Source organism: Gossypium raimondii, chromosome 2 (genome assembly GCF_025698545.1).
Source record: "Gossypium raimondii isolate GPD5lz chromosome 2, ASM2569854v1, whole genome shotgun sequence".
NCBI classification, from domain to species: Eukaryota; Viridiplantae; Streptophyta; class Magnoliopsida; order Malvales; family Malvaceae; genus Gossypium; species Gossypium raimondii.
The window spans coordinates 17,115,501-17,131,619 of NC_068566.1; the positions used below are offsets into that span (position 1 = coordinate 17,115,501).

General features: G+C 36.1%; 1 non-coding gene across 1 annotated transcript; it reads right to left on the minus strand.

Moving 5' to 3' along the window:
- Nucleotides 1-3,355: 3,355 nt before the first annotated feature.
- On the minus strand, nucleotides 3,356-3,462 carry LOC128039422 (small nucleolar RNA R71). Its single transcript, XR_008193925.1, has one exon. It is a non-coding gene; the product is annotated as a small nucleolar RNA R71 (small nucleolar RNA).
- Nucleotides 3,463-16,119: the final 12,657 nt, after the last annotated feature.

Here is a 16,119-nt window from a genome sequence, read left to right on the forward strand (position 1 = left end):
AGGTGTGACACTCATACGGTACCCGAGTCGGTTCGGTTACGACTGATTTGGTCTAACTCAATGATGACCCGACTAGCCTAGTCTCGCCACCGGTTGGACCGTCGGCCCAGTTTTACATACTAGGCCCGTTTTGCCCAGTTTTTGGCTCCTGGTCTCGATTTTGGGCTCCCAGGCCGAATTTACGATCTAAGGTTCAAATTTTCAACTTCAATTAACCATTGGGCCAATTATCTGACTTGAAAATTAATTTTCAAAAATATCATGTTAATTTTAATTAATTTGATTAATTTAATTTTACTTGATCAAAATTAATTTTCCCAAAAATCACTTAGATTTTCCAAATTAATTTTTCAAGAAAATTCTTTAATCAAATCCTCTAGTTGAACAATTCTCACGACCACCTAATTTAATTCCACATCAAATAAATCGATTCAAATGCAATCCGATCGAGCTTTTATTGAGCTAGCAGAAGGACCAATTGGACATATACAATTAGGCTTAAGTAATTGCAGTATTGCCTAGAAGTATTGTTCCGATAATTCGCAATTACTTAATCATAGGATCATTTCACAAGAAGTACCATGATTGAAAACTCTTTATTGTATACTCTTTATGAAAGCAATTCATCCAACTACTTTGTCCAATGACCCTTGTCATGTGTGTGTTACCCTCATATGATATCCTTGATTCCTTTGAGTTAAATTCGTCCACTCAATACAATATTATTTTATCTCATTGTCACCATTGTGTCTTCTTAATAATTAATATGATCACTGTCAACAAATGACTATGATAAATTGCTCGTTTGAGAATAAGCAACCCGTGGCCACGTTCCATATTTATCAATCCACACAATGCCAATGAGAGGATATCATTAACTCTTTAATTGAGCTATGAATTCCACTGTTTCTAGTAAATCCATGCCATACACAAGTCCTGTACCCAACATACCAGCTATGGGCTCGATCATCTTTAAAGCATAAGCCTCCACTTATATCAAAGCACATGAGTTGCATACACATGGTCAGTGACTAACTCAGGATTTAGGTAAATCACACCATGAACGTCACAAGTGAATTAATTCACAAAAAAATTCAAAATTAATTCATCTTGGGTCTAGTCCAATGTATCATTCTACCGATGAATACATCTATGTCTCTACTCGTGGAGTTAATTTCTTCGATAGCTAAGACTAGCCACCTCCCTAATTAGAATTATAGACGACATAATGATCCTTCCCAGTATTTGAATTAGATGCTCACTTCAACTCTTTTACGGGATTATTTAAATTATCCATTGAAGTAAGTTGTCTTTCTCTCAATGTAAGCGTTCTTACAATGCCACTTATCTTCAATTTGAACTTAGACAATTAATGAGCTAATATTTGTTTGTCACAATTTCGCTATGCATGCAAAATATGAAAGAAAAAAAATACAAATGACATAATAGTGAAATATGAAATTAACTTTATTTATTTATTCATCGTTCAAATAAATAGAAAATAGTTACATGTTTACTACAATATAGACACAGTTCACAATACATACTATCTTTGATATCGAGACACAAGACCTGGTGTGTCGCGACAATGCATCTATATAGGATACAACTATGAGCCTAGGGCATTTTGGTCCACACAATCCAACCTTAAACTCTGAAATGTCAGCTGACCTAGGGTTAAGGACAACGACCATCCTAAGTCTATAAATAGGCCCAGCTAACACATATTATGGACACCTTTTTACCTTGTATAATTTTCTCATTAGATCTAGTTTTTAGATTTGCTCTTTTCTTAGGTTTTAGATTTTTATTCTTGTTATTTTCTATTGAGAAGAAATCAGATTCTGGAATTGTTCTCGAACTCTGTGAGGATTATGCGCTTATTCAATACAACTAGGCTTCGTCAAAACTTTACTCTTAAAAATGTTCTTTATGTTCTTTCTTCCGTTGAAGTTTACATTGTTTATTAGATCCATGAGGAACTAATCCTCCTGTGGGGGATTAGCGAGTGGAGGTAATAATTAGTTGTTTTTTAGGAATTTCTTAACAGATCAGCTGTTCAGGAGAGGAAGAACCTAAACCCTAGGCCTAACAACCCTAGGAAGTCACCAAGGTGGGAATTAACCCAAAATTGGTATCGCCCATCCGTGAACACTTTAAACCTGAATTGATCTGGACTGGGAGGTTAAAAGTAAGTAGTTCTTATCGACTCAGTATTTCAGTGGACGTATCGGAAGAACCTGCTGGGCTACTGACTAGTTGATTGAACAAGAAAACCTGAGATAAATGTTGCTTAATATTACTGAAGGGAACTAATCACTCATGCCCAGATTTGATACATATTTCCTTCTTTGATGTCTTGCCTTTTTTTGTTTAATTTCCTTTTATGTTTAGAGTATTAATTAGATCTATTTATGTTTTATTAAGATTAATTTAGTGCTTGCCTCCCTTGGGTATAATCCTCAAAGTACTCACCTACTCCGTTGTAAACTATATTACAACCTGAACTGTATACTTGCGAATTCATATTCTATCAATTTGGTCCTAATTCTAAATAATGCAATAAATTTAGATTTCTACTCTAGACAATGGTACATCCAGAGGCGGTCCAGTTGTTGGCATCATTGCTAGAGAGTTAATGTTACTATATTAGTTTTAATTTGCACATAATAATAGAAAATTAGGAAATTTTTATGTTATAGTTAAGAATTTAATTTTCTTGTTTTCTACTAATCTTATCTTTTTGGGTTTTGTGTATAACTCGTAGTAGGGGAGTACCTATAGAGCAAGCCACAGATTAAGAAAGAATTATCCGAAGGAATTATCAACAGCAACAGCAACAATATCAGCAACAAATGCAGAACCCACCACCTGTTATGGGAAACGCACCTCGTGAAAATCCACTATTCGATGAAGCCAACGCTAACCCATCAAACCTACCAGCACCACCACCACAACTACCCACAAATTTAAATATGGCGCATAATGAAAGGACTTTAAGAGAGTGTGCGCTACCAAATTTGGATATGGTTCAAGGGAGCATAACGAGGCTAGCTATCACGACCAATAATTTCAAGATTAAGTCAGCCATGATCTAAGATGATCTAGGACAATTTGTAGTTTCGCGGAACAATGATAGAGGATTTAAGTCAGCATTTAAATTGGTTCCTCCAGCTTTGTGATACCTTCAAATACAAGGGTCACTGATGACACTATTTGTCTTAGTTTGTTCCCCTTTTCATTAATCGATAACGCTTTTCTTGGCTAGATTCGCAGGCACCAAGATCGATCACGACATGGGACAAACTCATAGGAAAATTCCTACAAAAGTTCTTCCCCATTAGCAAAATGGTCTAGCTAAGAAAGAAAAATTTCGATGTTCAAATTGTTAGAAGGAGAAAGCCTTGACAAAGCATGGGAGCGTTTCAAGATGTTGATTCAGAAGTGGCCACACCATAGATTACCTAAGTGGTTAAGCTATAAACTTTTTACAATAGATTAGATGTGCATTCGAGGTCCAAATTAGATGGAGCAGCAGGAGGAGCCTTGATGAATAAAACGTACAAGGATGTATACCAATTAATAGAAAGTATCGCAATGAATTCCTACTAGTGGCCAACTAAACGTCATACATATAGCCAAATATCATCTACGGTGAAGGTTGCCCAGGAAGATGATAGATACCAACAATTATTGGATAGAATCAACGAAGTAGAGGCGGAAAAGGACGCATCAGATATCTATAGAGGAGACAAACTGCTATTCCACTATATTAATAATCCTACCAAGGATGTGAACTACACTGCAAATAGCAATGGAAATCCCTATTCCAATACATACAATCCCTGATGGAGATATCACCTAAACCTGAAATGGGGAGGAAACCAAGGAGGGCGTAATAGCTCGAATCAAGTAAAAAACACTAACTATCGACCTTCTTATTTGCAAAAACCTCAGGATAGGGCCAACCTAAGTGACCATACTGTATGTGGTCAACGTTTAGATAGAATCGAGGGGGAGATGCAATCAATGAGAACGGACATGAAGCGTGTGAATTTTCAGCAATACAAAAAATAATTCTCGTAGGGAATGAGCCAGTTGATGAGCATGAAGGGTGACATCAAAATACAAATTGGCATATGAATTATAGTAGGGAAGGGAATGAGCACATGAAAGCAATAACGCTTTGGTCAGGTAAAGTACTGAGTAGCCCAGAAACCACAACTCAAGAGGTAAATATGGAAAATACTAATGATCTTCACGTGAGACCCCTAGAAGCTGACACTGAACCTAAACTAGAGGATGTAATTGCACCGATAGTGGATCTAGAGATGAAAAAAACTAAAGATTCTACCGTTGCAAAGATACCATTTCCTTCAAAGATAGAAGAGAGGCAAAATTTGGATGAAGATGAGTTTGTAAGTTTTCTAAACTTATTCAAAACTTTCAACGTTAACCTACCCTTGATTAAACTAATTGAAAATTTTACTAAGTACGCCAAGTTGTTGAAGGAAATCATGTCTAGGCGTAGGAAAAAGAAAGTAGGCGAACAAGTCAATATTAGCGTTTTCTCTAGTGCTATTATCTCAAGATAGGTTCCCCAAAAATTGAAAGACCCTAGAAGTTTTACTATTCCCATAGAGATAGGGAGCATTCATTTTAAAAGAGCTCTAGGTGACCTAAGAGCTAGAATTAATTTAATGCCTCTACCTATTTTTGAAAAACTCGGGTTAGGTGACCTCAAAAATACCAAGATAATACTACAGTTGGCCGACAGATCTTTAGTACATCCAAAAGGAGTACAAGAAGATGTGTTACTCAAAATGCACAACTATATCATCCCGAAAGACTTTGTGCTTCTAGATTTTGAAGAAGATCGAGAAATATCCATCCTACTAGGTAGACCTTTCTTAGCTACTTCTAGGTCCACTATTAAATTAAAAAATGAATTAACCATGAAAATCAATGGTGAGACTAAAACTTTTAAGTGTGGTCACCAATTAAGCGAAGAAAGAAGGAAGTCAGGAGTGCATTGTAATAAATTATCTATTTCTGATAACCCCGAGTCAATGGACATATTTCCTTTAATGTGTACAGGTCAAAAAAATTTTTATGGGATAAGCTAACAAAGGTGGAAGGGCACAGACGATGGACCAATATTGACAGAACCACAAAATCATCCTTTTGTGAAATAATGATACTGTCGGATGAATCCGACAGTCAAACTTAAATTATTTTGAATTGATGTTTAATATTTTGTAAATTATTGTATACCTAACTAACTATTTAGTATAAATTTTCATTAAATTTATGTTTTATAGAAACCATAGCGCTCTAGAAATTGGAATTTTGGGTGAAATTAGAGCCAGTGTCACAACATGGTAGCCCCCGTGTCGCAACACCGAAGGCAGATTCGATGAAATTGAGAACATCACTTCAATGTCGCAACCAAAGAATCCAAAAATTTAGACTGTGTTACGACATCGAACCCCGATGTTGCGGCAATGGTAAACTGCCAGGGATGTTGCAACATGGAACACTAGTGTCACAACATTGCTGTAATTTTCTACAAGGTTGACCTGACTAGATTGCACAACCTGGTTTGTTAAACTTAATTTTTACCTAATTTTTAACCCCTCAAAACATTAGTAGTTAACCTAAAACACTCTTATCTCACATTCTAACCTTCCTTAACATTTTAAACTTTATAAAACTCTATCAAACCCCCAAAAAACCTCTTTTCATTAAAACCTTAAATCTATAAAACCTCTTTTGCTATTTGGTACAATCATAGATGCAGGATCGACATAAACAGTTGGGACCAAAGCAACAAAGGCTATAACATCGAGGTTAAGGGTTCTAAACTTTCTCTTTACTGTTACATTGGGAACATTGCTTGTTATCTCATTCGTATTTACATAGATTATAGTAAAAAATGCCAGCTAGGAAGTCTAAAAATAAAATTTTGCAAGAACCACCGACGGTTTCGAATTCCATAAAATTTTGAAACCAAAATGCCGAATAGTACTATCTGGAACTTCAAGTCAAATATTTTATTCAAGAAAGGGGATTCAAACCATCAATGGTTCTTTGTAATGAAATATGGTTCGTAGTATAGTATCATGGATGGGAGCGATTCTATGTCACTGCCAAAGAAATAGTTGTTATTCCACTTATACAAGAATTTTATGTCGCTCTTAAAGATAACGAAACTCGGCATCCTTATGAGTAAATGTGGAAAACAGTGTCAGTGTGAGGAAAAGATGTACCATTCTCTCCAAAAAAGATTTGCAAATATTATGATGCCCCATACTGTGAATCAGATTATTTACAAAAATATTGATTTAATAGAGTTTAAAGACACAGATACGGAGAATATCATAAAATACTTAACTTAAAATCAAGGGGAATGGAACGTCTGATAAGATACCAGACTACCGACTAATTTCAATCAAGCTATAATGTTTCCGGTAGTTAAAAGGTGGATATAGTTTATTTGCACCAGAATTACAACTACCCTTAACGTTTCTAATGGAAATACATTCTGAGCTCTTTTTTTATATGGTCTTTTACAAAAAAAACAAATCCGCATTGGAAAATGGATCCATCAAAACATGAAATGTTGTATTAGTGGCTAGAAGGTTGGGATTTTCTTTTCCCATCTTATGACAACACTTTGAAAAAGTACAGATGTTTCAGTGGATGAAAATGAGCAATTTATGAAGCCAACAAGAAGCATAGTTGGAGATTCATTATACACGCAATATGTTGAGCTCCAGAGAAAACAAATTATCGATTGGAACCAGAGAAGGAAAGAAAAGATGGATGTTCTAACATCGCTAAAATGAAAAGAACAATTGAAAGCTCGAAAAAGAGTAAGTGGAAGCATTGAAGAAAAACTCGATCAAATAATCAAATGGATGCAAGAGACAGGCCCTATTCTCCAAGAATTCACCAGATTGAACAGGTTAAGAGCTCCAAATTATCTGCCAAATATGTTCGATCACACACATTATATGGTTAAGGAATAAGAGCTTACTTCAAGAGATGATGGCGAAGGGGATGAACACGATCTCCCAAAAGAGGACGAAGACTATGAGCCGAGATTTCAACCGCAATACTATACACCAAAAGGGCCTGTCATCCGAAGCCCAACCCACTATGCACCTTCAATGGGTGGGAGCTTCCATCAAGAATATAATCTGGGAAACGGAAAAGGTTCGATTAAAAGGAGGTATTTGCCTCGATTTTATGATTCAGATTAAAACTAAGTGTTTATGTTTTGGATTTGTATTAATTTATTTTTGATGATTTTAAATTAACTTTGTAGGAGTATGATTAATAGTAGATTATTAGTTGTTTTGTGTTTTCTTCTAATTTTCTTTGTAAGAACCCAGCATGAAAGAGGCACAAGTAAGTCAAGCTTTAAACGATCAAAGGAGGAAGCACCCACCAATAGCCTATAGAATTGTCACGGTCAATCAGGTAACTTCTTTCGTTATCTTATTAGGGGCTACACATTGAAGAGACTATGTTATCTAAAGTGTGGGGGGTAACATAAAAAATTTTTGTTTTAAATTTTTATGCTTTTCTTTTATTTTTCTTATCATTTGTGTGCTTGAGCTTATAGAAATACAAGCCATTAGTTAGGTGCATGTACATAGATTGCTTGTATTTACAATAAATTTGGCATGAGGATAGGTGATTTTAGTTTTTTTTTATTAGACTACTAATTTTTGTATATTATACAGTAAATAGACATTAAAGCAATTAAATGTACCAAACGATATAGAGGACATAAGGAAACGAGCATGCTACTATCAATGATAAATTGTGAATTTACGGTTGTTTGGTTGATTAGAGTTGTGACTATTGAGATACCTAGAGATAACCTAAGGTATTGTTTGGAATACACCAAGAGCCAAAAACCTAACCCTGTAATTTATCCTCATACATATTTTTGAGCCAAAAAACATTTCTTGATGAACCTTTATACAAAACCCAAGCCAAAATTTAAATTTATACTTATCATTTTTCGTTGGTCTTGAACTACACGATAATAGACATCTAGCCATAAGTATTGAGGGTTAAGTAGATACATTATAGTGAATTTGGTAAAAATAGAGTGAAATAGGAGGATCAGTGCGATATACAGATTATAGGTTAGCCAAAATATACAACAAAATAAAATTTGAAAAAGAAAACCAAAATGAGTGGAAAAAAAATACTTGAAAAGAAAAAGCATTTGTGAGTGAGATGTGTTAGAAAAACAAGTGTCGAAGTCATAAAAGTAGAAAAAAATCATTCATTCATGCACAAAAACTCATTAGCTAACCATGGTTGTTATATTATGTTTTGACTTCATATGTGGAGAAATAAGGAAGGTTAGAAAAAGAGATAGAAGGTGGTGAGAGGGAAAGGATTACTAAGGGGAAGAATAGGGGATAATATGATGTGTCAAACTATTTTCGTGCTTGAAATTATTTGATGCTTATCATTCTTGAAATTCATACCTGTCCTAAGCCTCAGTACTTTACAAGTTGAAAAGTCCTATGTGATCTAGGTAAACTAGTTCACAATTTGAAATCATATTAACATTTGCATTGATGAATATTTGTATTCTGCTAGGATAATCAAATTAATTGTATAATTTATTGATGGATTCCTACATTTAAGACCCTTAATGCTTGTATACTTCGTAATATCCTGAACTTATATATTTGATATCAAAAGTGGTAAGTCAGTTATATATCATGCCAAGATTATATGTGAGTATAAAATGCCTATGCATGTGCTCTAAAGCTAACACTTGTACCATATTTGTTCAAGAGTCAACTTTTCATTTATTGTTTTTGTTTATGTTGCTTGAGGACAAATAATGACTTAAGTGTGGGGGAGTTTGATCTGTCATAATTTCGTGCAGTGGATTAAACTTGTTTTCGCACTTTGGGAGCTTGAACATAAGCGTTTTAGTTATCTTTTAATTATATTTCAGCAAGTTTAGTTAAAGTGTAAAAAAATGTGTTATTCGAGTCTTTTATTGACCTTAGGGGCCAAATGAGGCCTAAGGGTGAGCTAATATGTTTTGTGAGTGTTCTAGAACTATTAGAAGGCGTATTAACTCAATACTGGTTGCTAGGTTGAAACATGGAGCATTAGATGTTGCAACATAAGCAGCAGAACTAAAGAAGCCCAAGACTGCCTTCAATGTCGCAACACAACCTAAGGAGGTCATCACATACCCCTGAAAACACCCTGAAGCTGAGCATACTACCCTCAACGTTGGGACACAGGACTTGGTGTGCCATGACATCACCTCTGTACGGGAAACAAATATGAGCCTGTGGCGTTTCGTCCCGCATAATCTAACTTTAAACTCAGGAATGTCAGCTGACCTAGGGTTAAGGACGACGATGATCCTAAGCCTATAAATAAGCCCATCTAACACATGTTATGGACACCTTTTATAATTCTCTTTATATCTAGACTTTAGATTTTCTCTGTTCTTAGGTTTTAGATTTTCATTCTTGTTATTGTCCATTGGGAAAAAAAATCAGATTCTAGAATTCTTCTCAAACTTTGTAAGAATTATGTGCTTACTCAATACAATCAAACTTTTTCTAAACTTTCCTCTTTAAACTATTATTTATATTCAATCTTTCGTTCAAGTTTACATTGCTTATTAGATCCATAAGGAACTAATCCTCTTGTCGGGGATTAGGGAGTGGAGGTATGAATAATTAACTATTTCATTGGGATTTCTTAACGAATCAACTGTTCAGGAGAATAAGAACCTAAACCCTAGGCCTGACAACCCTAGAAAGTCACCAAGGTGGGAATTATCCCAAATTTGGTATGACTCATCCATGAACACCTTAAACCTAAACTAATCTGGACTATGAGCTCAGAAGATAAGTACTTCTTGCTGACTCAATATTTCAGTGGACGTATCGAAAGATCCTATAGGGGTACTAACTAGTTGATTAAATAAGAAAACTCGAGACGAATGTTGCTTAAGATTATCGAAGCGAGCTAATCACTCACGCCCAGATTTGATACATATTTCCATATTTTCCCATCTCGTGACAGTACTTTGCAAGAGCGTAAAGGTTCCAATGGAGGAAAATGAGCAGTTCATGCATCCAACAAAGATCTTAATAGGCGACTCTATGTACAGTTAGTATGTAGAATCCAACGAAAGTAGATTATAAATTGGAACTAGAGAATAAAAGAAAAGATGGATGTCCCGACTTCACTCAAACAAGAAGAAAAATCGACACCTAGACAAGAGATGGGTGACAACAATAGTGCAAAAATAGACAGAATGATACGATGGATGCAATCAACAGGTTTAGTCATTCAAGAATTTTCACGGTGAAACAACATGAGAGTACCTAATTATTCGTCGAAGATATTTGAGCCGATTCAGACCCACCACGGAGAGAAAAAGCAAGGGAGCAAGGAAAGAGAAGATGCAGAAAGAGTAGCCTATAAGGACCTTTGCCTTTTTACACATGACTATTATAAGATGCGGGAAGAGTAGTCCCACTTTATCTTCTCGAATGCAGCGAATCATGCTCCTATATATTCACGTTCCAACACAAAGCTTTTCTTTCTACAAAATAGTGTAAATCATAATAGCTAGGAAATGGGTAATGTTAGAACCATTCACAGTAGGGTATATTTGAGTACAAATAAATTGCACCCATAGTTTAGCTATAGGGATCATGCTCGATGGATGAAATGTTATAGGAAAATTAGTACCCAAGTCTCGTTGCATGCTCGATGGAGGAAACGTTATAGGCAAATTAGTACCCAAGTCTCGTTGCCATTCTCCTTGCCCCTCAGTTAAATAATCTATGAAATTATTCACATCAATATGTGGGCAGAATTTCAAGTCAATTCTTTGTATGAAATCGTACATGTAAAATGGGATATTATAAAATCTACAAATTTTCGGGCTCGAAATTAAGATTTCCTTCCCTCTAACAGTTACATACGACCATGGTTCGCCCAATGGTCTCATTACTTCGAATGCTTTGAGCGAAGCATAAAATTCTTGGACCACCAGAATGAATGACGATTCGATTGGGTGTTTGCCAAAATTTTCCCTCTTATAGGAGCGCACTATGTTCCATATTTTTCTACCACTATCCATTTGGAATTCGAATCCCCATTCTTGGAGGATCATTTTCTTTTGAATACCTTTAATGTATGTTTCAAGCTCGTTCCTTTTCATGCTAATAAAATTATCAGGTATAGATGACTCATCAATTAGTACTCCCTGTATGTTTTCGGGATCTATCACACAGACTTTACCACTTTCACAAACCAACCAATGAATGGCAACATAAACAATTTAACCAATAGAAAATGTAACCTCTTTTGTCGCCTTCTTGAAGTCATCGATGATTTTTTTTAATTTTTGATACAACTCCTTGTATATGCAACCAAGAGAAAAGAATAAAACAATGATTAATATGTGGCAACGCTTTAAGGAAAAATACTCAACTTGTGGAAAAAAAATGGTAAGAGAGGATTGAGAGTATTTTGGGGAAGGTAAGTATATAATGGGGTTTTAAGAGGGTGTTTAAGAGGTCTAATAAGGGTTTTAGGTTTCAAAGGACATGGGTTTTAAAAGGAAGGTTGGTTGATTATATGAAAATCTAGACAAAATCATACAGATTCGACTTGGTGTCACGACACCCATACGTAGTGTCGCGACACCGAACTTCAAATGCTCTACGTTTTTTTTTATTTTGGTGTTTCATGCCATGATGTTGGGCTACTGTGTCGTGACACTAACCTTGTATGTTGGAATTATTTTGGTTTAATGTATCATGTTGCAACAATATAAACTCGAAATTATATAGGATTTTTCTATATATTTTTACCACTTTTTGACTTAATAAATATGTTAATCTTCAGTAATTGTTATTGAATTAAGTGAATTTTACTTAAATATTAATATTGGACATGAATTTAGAAAGTATGTGAAATTATGTTTAATTACATGATTTTTGTGCATAATTCATATTAATTCATGTTAATTATTAATATGTGAATTTTCACTATGCAGTAGGACCATGGAAGATAAGATTAATATAAAATTTGTATGGACATGCACATACCCACTCTATTTGGACGATAAGACCATGTAAACTGGGTCATAAGGATGTTAATGTGATCCAGTAAAAGTGTGCTACATAATGGACAAGTCTGATTATTTATTGGACTAAGAAACTGTCCAACAAGAGGGAATTAAATCCCAATTTTGGCACAAGAAAATATCTGCCCAAAAATAAGCTTTGGGATATTTTCTTGAAGGTCCCTACAGTTGGAAAGATGTTAGAAATCAACACACAAGTTCACCCTTTTGAAACCGTCCACCTAATGGCTATTAATAACAAAGTTTTGAATACAAAATGAAGCAACCAAGTCATCCCCTTTTACACAATTTGAGGCCGACCAAGCATGAGAGAAGAAGGAGGGATTTCAAATTCTATTTTTAGTAAATTTCATCCTTACCTTCACCTATAAATACCACACTCCTTTCACCTTTCAAGGCATCCCTTAATTCATTCATTCAATAGCATTCTATCATTTCCTCTCTTGTTCCCTTTTCCCCACGCCTAGCCTTCCTATTTTCCTTTCCATTCTTTAGCCAACAAAAGCTTTATCAAGACATTACCTTGGCTAGCCACATTAAGAAACCTTAGCAAAATAGCAACGAGTAGAATAGAGGAACACATCAGTTAGAAAGATCCAAAAGGATACTTAACTGAATTAGAGTTTACTCTTTCCTTCTTGTTATTTAGTTTAATTATGTTTTGTAACACCCCAAACCCGGCCTAGACGTTATGGCCGAATCTGGCGATATCACATCGAAGTGTTTTTCAAAAACACAGTTTCATTGAAAACCCGTTCCATACTAATTCATGTTTATTGAAAACTCAAGTTGTCTTTAGCAGTGTGTTGATCATATTAGTTTGTTACTATATTTAAAACGTTGTTTGGTGCGAAAACTTTTACAGTATTTTACGAAAACGTGGTGTCTTTGAAAATAGTTACCTTTTTAAAACCCGTCTTTTTCTAAAACTAGCAATTTATATCAAACTAAATAAATAAAAACCCCAATTTAAAGTTTATAACTTTAAAAAATCCTTTTTAAATAAAAAAAACCCAAATTCAGTTACTTATAAATCAAAAGCTAACAACGAAAGCCGATGCTGTTGTGTGGCCATCATCGAGTCCCTCGCAACATCGACCCGCCTATAACTGGGATTACCTGTATAGTTAAACAGAGGGGTGAGTTTACGAAAACTCAGTGTGTAATCCCCTAACAAGCAAACAGTCAATTAAACAGTAGATAAATGCAGTTTGGGCTGAGCGAATTCTGATATGATGCAGTTCGGTGTGGGCCTAAGCCCTTTCCCGTAACAGTAAACGATTGGGCTTGAGCCAATCACAATGCCACAGTAGGGCCTTTGCCCAATTTCGGTAATAGTGTCAGTGGGGCCTTGGCCCATAACGGTAACAGATATCAGTCATGCAGTGAACAGTATGTAATATCATTAATCGATGCAGTAACAGTACAAAATCATTAATCAGTGCAGATATGCAATTATAAATCCTACCTAATCCAGCCTCTACACACCACTCCGTCCCACCAAACACACCATGTGGGGATAAAATCGACTCATCCAGCTAAACACACCAAGATTAGCACTGGTTGTGGCACGAAACAGTATTGCAGCAAAGCTGCCAGTAAAATAAATGGCATATAGCCATCAGTAGGTCTATAGTCGTCTTGGGCGACCCGTGCAACCTTATCAGTACGGTACACTTCCTCCAAATATAACAACCCATCTCCATGCTACATATTGTGACATAATATCATACGTGTATGCAAAATGTCATGCTCAATCATAGTCATACATATCATAGAGGAAATCAGTCATACATAACATAAAGCCATAATAGTCATTTCATCTCCTAGAGGTATACCAGTCATTTTACCCTATGGGGTATTTTGGTCATTTTACCCTATAAGGGTATTTTGGTCATTTTACCTTATGAGAGTATTTCAGTCATTTTACCCTGTGGGGGTATTTCGATCATTTTACCTTATAGGGGTATTTCGATCATTTTACCCTATAGAGGTATTTTGGTTATTTTACCCTATGGGGGTATTTCATTCATTTTACACTATGGGTATTTCGGTCATTTTACCCGATAGGGGTACTTCGGTCATTTTACCCTATGAGGGTGTTTCAATCATTTTATCCTATGGGGGTATTTCGGTCATTTTACCCTATAGGGCTATTTCGGTCATTTAACCCTGTGGGGGTATTTTGGTCATTTTAACTATTCAGAGTCTCGATGTAGATATCGACCTCTCGAAAGGTCCGCAATCACCTCGAGCGACTCAGGTAACCAAAATGGTCATAACAGTGGAAATGAGCCCAAGGCCCATTGCTGGGCCCAAGTGGACCCACAGGCTCGTACGGCCCACTCTGCCCAGATTTTGCCACGGCTATGAGATCTATATAGCCCAGTCCAGTATTTGCCACAAATCATGGATTTCATCCATGTGGGGCCCATAAGCCCATTAAGCCCACGTGGCCAATTTCGGCCCAACGTGGCCCATTACGGCCTAAGCCCATGAAAATGCTCATGGAGGCCTCCACAATCTATCGCCCATGATTCGTGGGTTTGGCTTACCACACGAGCGATCGCACACTTGTGTGGTCTCAAACGCCGTATTTACGACTTTTCGGCTTTTTCCATTCTAGAGTTACAATGGGTGTTTACACACCTGATGCGATTTGCAGATTCCCTTCGTTCCAAATGCTCTTATTCCGAAAATCAATGATCATCGCACTCTTGGTTCCCAGGCAATATGTCAATCAACCTCGACCACCACCTACACAAAAGTTACCATCTTTATATTAGACTCATACATGACAAACCATCTCAATTGCACCTCACTTACCACTCAATATTGTTTCCCAAAAAGTAACAGATGACTCCTTATCATACGATAACCACTTACCAACAACGATAAAACAGATTGCAGATCAGAGATGTAGCGTACAAAGAACCAAGAATCGGGATTAATCCATCAGCATTCGGCCAATGAAGAGCACTTGAGGGAGAGGAAGAGAAAAACCGTGCGCTCCTAATTGATCAATGAACCCTTGCTAAAGCTGAGAGCTATTCAGTAGAGCTTAAAAAGAAGAAGGGAGAATCAACTAGGAGAAACCGAAAAGAAAAATGGTGAGGGAGGAGAGAAGCTGTATTCGACCAAGGTTGAAAGAAAAGGAATGAAAACCGAATTCTAACTCTGACCAAATCGGCAACAACCCCAAATCCCAAAAATCCCTCCTTCAATTCGGCTACTCACTCTCCATCCACTTCCTATCCCTTAATTTTCTACTATTATCTCTCTACAACAACAACCTCCCCAAATCCCAATATTCTCTCCTCAAATCTCTCCAAATATCCCTCCTCAATTCTCTCTATGACCAGTTCAAACTCTATTTAGCAGTTTTTCAATCCAACTCTACCACCCACACGAATTAGGCAGCAAAATAAATACACCCTTTTTTATGTGCCACCACTCGAACCTTAGACCCCATGTACACTCCACATGCCCCTTACCACTAGACCCAGAACTCCTTTGTATCATATTTTAACCACAATAATTTAAGAACCTACTATCTAGATCCAAGGATTTTATTCACTTAAAATAAAAATTTTGCATAAGCCAAGGCTTGAACCCCTGACTTCTCAGACACTTCCAAGCACTCCTAAATCACTTAACCACTGAAGCAGACATTCATTTATGTCACTTCCTTGCACAACTAAATATTTATGTGCAGTCTCCTAACTGTTCCCTTTTTCAAAACCTATTTCTTCTAGGCCCAAAATTCGGGGTGTTACATGTTTGCTCTGCGTTTATTATTCTTGACATCAACAATGTTAGCTTAATTTTGTTAGCTAGGATGATTATGTTAATTCAATAATATTTATTTGATTCATGTTTAACATGTTTGTGCCTCATTTGATCATGTTTTCAATTAAAATCAAGGTGTATTTCATTCATACGTGATTGGA